Raw genomic sequence first — 8,385 nt, forward strand, 5'->3', positions numbered from 1 at the left:
AAAAGTCCAAGACCAAGATTTAGTTTATTTTAATCTTAGGTGGGATAAAATTTGTTTTATAAGAATATATAAACTATTTCAACTAAATTGGCACCAATCTTAAATGTGTCCCTGCCACCGGATACGATCAAACATGAACACGATCTGTTAAAGATTCACTAGACATGAACTTGAACACGAAAATGAACATGTGATCTTGGAGCACTACCGACTATTTCTAATTTGGCAAAAAAACCATTATGGTCGACCATTATGAAAAGTAACTCTTCGATTGCATAAAATAAATTCCATGGCCTTTGTCTGTAGCTTCGTCAATCCGTTACATTTGACCATGATTTTAGATTGAGCTAGAACTTCCTAACTTATATGCTTATTAATTAACGGATTAGGACTTGCAAAAGGGGTTAGCCAAAGGTGTGACCACTAGAGAAGTTGGCACTAAAGATGTAGGCCTAAGAGGTAGCAAATGGATGGTGGCCGTGGATGTCCGATTCAGACGACATGCGGAAAAGGGGCTAGCCGAAGATGTAACCACGGAGATGTTGCCTTCGACTATATAGGCCCTAGAGGCAACAAATGATGGCGGCCATGGATAATAAACATCTCAAGAAACCGCAAACCACCCATTTCTTTAAAATACAGACATATATATATGTACGTAAAGATTTATATTTGGGTTTTGTGCCTTCACCAAAAAGTATCCAGCTATAACATATCAACATCAAAGATAATAGAGAAAATTTCAATATGATACTAACATGTATCAACTACAACACCCAATCTCCAAATTTAGCAACCATTTGTTGTATATATGTATATATATGTTGCTATTTATTTGAGAGACTTACATTGGGCAGCAATCAAATCTGTATACCATCCCTCTCCATGCAATGCAAACTTGATGATGCTGTAGTAAATTTCAAATGAGACATGTAATGACGGTCGAACAAAAGTAGAAAAGTGGGACATTTAATGGCGGGCAGAAAACAATGGCAACATAAAAATTGAATCTTTGATTTAGTAAAATGTACATAGAAAAAAATTGTTATACCTGAGATGCCAACCAAGTGTGTTTTGCATAAAGATGGCTTCCTAATCTTCCAAAAACTCTTCCAAACTGTCGAGCAAACTTTATATGGCTTTTTTCTTGAATTCATCATTGTTAACTCATTACTAGCTGATTAACAACTGATCAACTCCAACACTAATCTCCTGAGTTAATGAAGACACACCATGTCCCTGCTGCTGCACAAGTGCAAGCTCAAGCTGTATGATAATCTCCGTCATCTCCGGCCGTTCCTTTGGTTCATCAGCCACACATCTCTCCGCAACTCCCACAAATGTATCCAAACTAACTGCTGATATCTCCCCTCTCAAACTCGGAGCCACAATCTTAGCAACTTCCCCTTTTCCAATCCCCTCTTTAGCCCACATTGCCACCCCATCCGCTGCAGCTCTCTCGCTCAGTACTTCCAGCAACACCACACCAAAAGAGTAGGTGTCGCTCTTCTGTGTCACTCTACGAGTGCCATTATAGTTCGGGTCCAAATACCCCCGTGTCCCTTTCACTTGCGTGCTCTGCCCCTCGTTCCCACCAGTTGAAGGCTTAGCTAGCCCGAAATCTGATACTTTATCCACGAGCATTTCATCCAAGAGGATGTTTGAGGACTTCACATCGCGGTGTATGATGCCTCGCCCAGTGTGGAGATAGTCTACTCCAGTGCATATCTTAAGGCGCTGCTCCCACGAGAGGGGATGTAAGCGATCGTTCTTCTTGTAGAGATGGTCCGCCAGAGTGCCATTTGGCATGAATTCGTAAACAAGAATCATTTCATTTTTCTCCTTGCAGTATCCAACCAGGGAAACTAGATTCCCATGTCGAAGTCTATCAAGTGTCTCGATCTCTGTCAAGAACTCACGCTCCCCTTGTTTTGAGCCTGACTTTAATCTCTTCACGGCTACCATCTCTCTCCCATTATCCACGAACCCTCTGTACACTTTCCCAAATCCACCTCTTCCCACCACATTCCCTTCGTGGAAGCTCTTCGTTGCATCTCAGACAATGAGAAGCAGCGACAGAGATGATTCGCCCTGTCCGGTGGTTTGCCACGCTACAGCAGATGGAAGACGACGTTTGGGAGACAAAGTAAGGCAGTGACAACAATTGTCTTAGTAACAATGGATGGTTCACTAGCAACAACATGGTGAAGTTTTGAAGGGAGAGGAGGATTGGGACTAGCAAGACTCATGTCATGGTTGCTTAACTTAAAGACTTCAAATCCTTCAAAGGGGCAATGCTTATCCAAGAATTCACGGCGGGAGTGGAGAGAAACGGAGATGTTTCTCTTCCCCTCGCGTTTCTGGCCTTCCACCATCACCATGTAGTTATAGGTTTTTCGGAGCAAAACCAAATCATCAGGGCTAGTGAAAGCAACCATGGCATCGATACGAAGGATGAAATCGTCGTGCATTTGGAGGCCGAGCTCGCATAAATGAAGCCTCACCATGTACCTAAACCCGACATCAACACTTACTCTCCATATCCTTGATGAGTTTTGTTGAATAGATGATTCCCATATCCGGAACACGGTGTGATCGCATCTCCGTTTTACGTTGCGGCGATGAGCGATTTCAAGGGCAGTGCTGCTGTCGAGATGGGCACTGTAGTTATGCGGATTCCAGTATCCCCGGAGTGGCAGTAGGAAATGGCTGAGGGGACTGCTATGATCTCAATCCCGTTGATGAAAGCATAGGTGTGTTTGGATTCAGTTTTGAGAGACAGAGCACGAGCAGTTATGGAAGCGCTGAAATTGGAGAGGAGAGTGTAGGGACCTGCTTCGACAGTGAAAAAGTCGTTGAAGCTCTGGAAACCGTGGTAGGCGACGGGATTGAAATGAAGTCGAATGACTTTTTGGCCTGGAGCTAGGTCAAATGAGTAGGAAAATCGGGAGAGGGAGAGGCGCGCGGTCTTCTTGAGTTGACCCTCAATTTCACTACTACCGGCTCTGTAATCATCTCATCTCATTTTTGAGTTGTTGCACGATAACATGATTATCTTCTTCCTTGTTATGTTCGCCGGCCGCCGCAGATCCTTATCACATTTCGATCAACTATGCTTTTGTCAATGAGATTGAGATTATCTCAATACCTTCCATCACTCCTCCTTACTGTGGTGGTGTGGTTGCCGCAATTGACTACAGCACCGCGCTTGAAAGGCTTCATTACCAGCACGTAAAATGAGGGCCTGCTTCGTCCGGGGATGACATCGCTTCCATGTTCGGGATGTGGTCTAAACAACCTAGTGTTGGAGAAGACTCAAAAATGGGTACTAGTAAGACATGGACTCAAGTATTTGGTGAGGCAGGACTCCACATGGATTTTGTGCTTCTCATCAATGGCAGGGTGGCCTTAACCAGTGCTCACATGCTCCAACAGAGGAGGGGAAATAGAGAGCTCTTTTGGTATAACAACTATATGGTGGTGGATGAAGAGCTCTAGCAAGGGGATATCTCTATTTCTCTGCACTCTCGACATGGCCCACTTGAAGGATTTGAAGTGTTCAAGATTATCAGCCATCAAAGTGCCAGTCTTCTGACACTGCTGCACACTCAAATATATAGTATCTTGTTCCAAATATGTTGCATACTCATTTTAGTCTATTTGCAGCACAAATTATCCCATAAAATGTTTACCAGGGAGGATAATAAACCATTGTCCAGGGAAAATCAACTCAGTAATCGCTTTTCACTAGCTCGGATCCTAGGAATATGTGGATATGGTGGAAACGGCAATAGGTTCGTGGATTATGGAAGGGAGATTCTTGTCATAAAGTGTTACGAACGCACCAACGCCCGATCCTCCGGCGGAGGTTCTTGATGACAGCCATGTAGATACAGTAGTGTCAACCGAGTCCACGGGAGAAGCAGCGGAGCAGCAGAAGGAAGAGTTGAGCCAGGCAGAGATGGAGACGGCTCTGACGGGAAGGCAGCTCCGACCTCGGGAGAGTCTAAAGCAGCCTGAGCGCCTTCGTGGTTACAGCTCCAAATAAAGGCGTGGAGCAGCTCTTTAGTTTATTTTATTTTATTCTGTTATTTTGTTAAGTATTTTTGGATATTTTTTTTGGCATTTACGAACTTATTTTATTCAGCGTTTTATAAGCTCCGTCGGGTTTTCTTTGTTGGTTCTTTCCCGATGTAGGTTTAGGTCGAACCAACCCTAGGGTCCTTAGAGGTTATAAATAGGGCTTTCATTAATTCCGTCAATCAATTAATGAAGTAATATTTGCCCACATACTTGTGCAACACGCAAACAACAAAACTCTGCACGCTGCCGACGGAATTCTCTTCCGCGCCAGCCACCTCCTCGTTTTGTTTCAGCCGCCGATCCCAAGCTTAGGGACGCCGGACTCGTGTGTTGTTGGTTCAGTGACAGGATTTCTTCGTTAAGAAAATCGTTATCTTAACAAACTGGTGCTTTTCATCTGGAACTCATGGAGATCAGCGATGAGGCGCGACGCCCGACGGTACCATTGACCGGCGGGAACTCACAACCGATTGGGGGCCACCGGGATTCAACTGGGCCGCCACGACTGCCTCCTCGCAACGACCAGAATCAGGGTAAACAACCGATGGGCGAGGGTTCAGCCATCGACCCCCTCGCTTTAGGGTTTGAGCGGATTTTGACTAGATTAGACCGGTTGGAGTCTAATAGAGAATTGTCGGATCGTCCGGGTGAGAATCTGGAGCAATCGTCGATCATAGATTTGGAGTACGCGGACGAGGATTATGATTCGGATGATCGGGAATATAGGGAGTATCGCGACGAGGGTTTCGGTAACAGGCTGGAAAACCCTAGACACCGGCCATTGGTGAATCGCGAGAACAGACAACCGATGCGTGGATGCCGAGGGGGTTACGGCTACCGCGGAGATCAGAGGCGTGATATTGAGCCCCCGCATCGTCACAACCGTCCGTCCAGTTGGGATCCTCCGACCACTCGCCAACGTTACGGTCGAGAACGGCGACACCCTACATGCTGGGATCCTCCACGCAATCGCGATTACAATTTTCGAAATAGGAGAGAGGATACTCATAGCGGGGTGAAGATGCGAGCTCCGCACTTCGACGGGACGGACGCTACGAATTGGGTTTCCCGGGCGGAATATTACTTTGACCACATGCGGATACCAGAGGAGGACAGATTACATTATGCGGTTATGCTTTTTGATCCGCCTACGGATGAATGGATATTTAACTATCGACATAATAATCATTTCGTCACATGGGAGGAGTTTGTGGAGGACGTCCGCCACAGGTTTGACCCGCAGAGTTTTCGCAACTATATTGGTCCCTTAGCCAAATTGGTACAGACGGGAACGGTGGCGGATTATCATGATCAGTTCGAGAAGTATTTGAATCGGGTCGAAGGGTTATCAGATTATGCCCTAATCCCGATCTTCATTGAAGGCCTCAAACAACCCATCCAAGAGAAGGTGGAGCTGCAGCAACCGCAGTTGCTTGCCGAGGCTATGGCCTTAGCTCTCCGCCTAGCTGCGAACCAAGAACATCATGCCACCCAGAGACGACAATGGCAGCCGCGAGAGTCGAGACAGCCGGGGTCTGCACGGGAAGGGCCTACTCAGAGCTCTACTCCGGGACAGACCGCGGGACAGTCCAGCCGTGATCCGGGCGTGGCTCGGTTTAAACCAATTCTGGTCTCGAATGCCGAAAAGTCTGAACGCTCAAGGAAGGGGTTGTGTTGGCACTGCCCGGAGAAATACATTCCGGGACACGTCTGTGCGGTGAAGTTACTTTGCTATATTGGAGATGAGGATGAGGAGTGTGAGCATGAGGGCCACCACACGGATGATCAGCTTATAACGGCCGACATCTCGCACTTGCACGTGCTGGACGGTAATAGCAGATCCAAACCCTTCCAAGTTCGTGGAGAAATTGGTGCGACAGAGGTGCACATATTGATAGACACTGGAAGCTCCCATGATTTCCTCCACCCACGGGTAGCGGAGCGTTTACGTTTGTCGCTGACACCGATAAGACCGTTTCGGGTGTATGTAGGTAATGGTGCATCTTTAACCTGCTCTCATGTTTCAAGGCAGACGAAACTAACTATGCAGGGTACTGAATTCTTGGTGGATTTGCATATATTGGACATCCATGGACCGGACGTCATACTGGGCATGGCGTGGCTCGAATCATTGGGAAGGGTGCACGCCGATTTCATTGGAAAAACATTGGAGTTTCGAAAGGATGACAAACAGATTATGCTTACAGGCAATCTACCCGACCCAAAGCAGATTTCCCTACATTCCTTGGCATTGATTGCCTCGTCTTCACATGCCCACGAGTTCTACGAATTGGTGCCTCTGGAGCCAGAGTCAGAGGAGGGATCGCTACTGTCGCGGTGACAGACCTTCCGGCAGATATTCCAGATGGTATTCCGCAAGTGTTGCAGGCTCATCAGCAGGTGTTTGATTTGCCAGTCGGGATGCCCCCCCCAGCGTACGTTTGATCACAGAATCCACCTATTACCGAATACGAAGCCAATTAATGTGAGACCATACCGATATCCATATTTTCAAAAGGCCGAAATTGAAAAACAGGTGCAGGAGATGCTTGAGCAGGGGATTATTCTGAAGAGTCAGAGCCCGTTCTCATCACCGGTTTTGCTGATTCGAAAGAAGGACGACACTTTTCGATTCTGCATCGACTACAGAGCACTAAATTTGGCAACAGTGCCCGACCACTTCCCCATTCCTACGGCGGATGAGTTGTTCGATGAGTTGGGAAAGGCGGTATTTTTTACAAAGCTAGATTTGCGTTCGGGATATCACCAAATCCGAATGCATGAGACGGACATCTTTAAGACAACCTTTAGGACACATGACGGACATTTTGAGTTCTTGGTGATGCCGTTCGGGTTAACAAATGCCCCGTCCACGTTTCAGGTTGCGATGAACGATATCTTTAAGCCATTCTTACGGAGGTTTGTCATCGTATTCTTCGATGATATTTTGGTGTATAGCCCGACTATGGAGTCCCACGGTGAGCACTTGGGAGAGGTACTTTCGTTGCTGCAGCGCCATCAGTTTTTCGTAAAGCTCTCCAAGTGTTCTTTTTGCAGTACGACAGTGGAGTATTTGGGTCACTTAATCACGGAGGGACTTCTCAAAGCAGACCCGACCAAAATTGAGGCAATGACAGCCTGGCCTCAACCCAAAAATGTAAAGCAGTTGCGGGTGTTCCTGGCCTGACCGGCTATTACCGTCGGTTCGTTGCTAATTATGCGGTGATTGCAGCACCTTTGACGGATCTGCTAAAGAAGGACGCATTCTGTTGGTCACCTGACGCATCCGCCGCGTTTCAAACACTGAAATTGGCGATGACGTCCGCGCCCATGTTGAGCTTACCGGATTTTAACAAGACTTTTTGTGTGGAGACTAACACGTCGGACGTCGGTATAGGCGCGGTGTTAATCCAGGATGCCCATCCTATCGCTTTTTTCAGCCGGAAGCTGGGTCCGCGAAGTCGCATAGCTTCCACTTATCACAAGGAGCTGTTCGCGATTGTCGAGGCGGTCCAGAAGTGGAGGCAATATCTCCTTGGGAGGGAGTTCATTATCCGCAGTGACCAAAAGAGTTTGAAGGAACTGCTGCAGCAAGTAGTGCATACACCGGATCAGCAATTATACATACGAAAGCTAATGGGTTACAAGTTTCGTATTGAATACAAGAAGGGGATCACTAACAAAGCGGCGGACGCCCTCTCCCGCCGCGAGGAGCCGGACTCGCCATCGGGATCGCTGGCAGTGACAGACACCTCGGTCGCCACAGCCGCTGCTGAGCTCTTTTCTGCCGTGAGCCGCCCTATGCCAAGGGTGCTGGATATTTTGCGTGAGGAAACAGCGACTCGCTCGGATTTGCAGGAGCTGAAACGGCAGATCGACGCGGGCGAGGCGCCAGCGCAGTTCTCCGTCGCTGAGGGCCTAATCTACTATAATCGGCGGGTTTTGGTGAGCGCCTCGTCCCCTATGAAATCGTTGTTGCTGAAGGAACTGTTGGGGTTTGTATACTAAAAGATGCTTCGAGCGTACATGCCTTTGTACAGTCAGCTTGTGCATGTATACAAGAAACGCCACGTCCATTTGTTTACCTATTTATGAGAATAAATAATATAATATAATGGTTTATTATTGAAATATAATAAACAAGTCTAAGGCTTTTTACTAAGAAGGTCAAGTAGGGAAATTCGATGAATCTCCTCATGAGTTTTCCAGTAGGGGACTTGGCCAGATCTAGTAAGAAGAAAAACGTATTCACAACCTAGATAGGCTTTGGCTACCTATTGGTACGGTTGCGGTGTTTGTGAT

The 8,385-nt window shown here is 47.0% G+C and overlaps 1 pseudogene; it reads right to left on the reverse strand.

Annotated features, from left to right (window-relative positions):
- Positions 1-860: 860 nt before the first annotated feature.
- LOC125209292 (putative receptor-like protein kinase At5g39000) lies at positions 861-3,222 on the reverse strand (annotated as a pseudogene).
- Between the last annotated feature and the right edge of the window lie 5,163 nt (positions 3,223-8,385).

Source organism: Salvia hispanica, chromosome 3 (genome assembly GCF_029641045.1).
Source record: "Salvia hispanica isolate PSC_SH4W2 chromosome 3, Shi_PSC_v1, whole genome shotgun sequence".
NCBI classification, from domain to species: Eukaryota; Viridiplantae; Streptophyta; class Magnoliopsida; order Lamiales; family Lamiaceae; genus Salvia; species Salvia hispanica.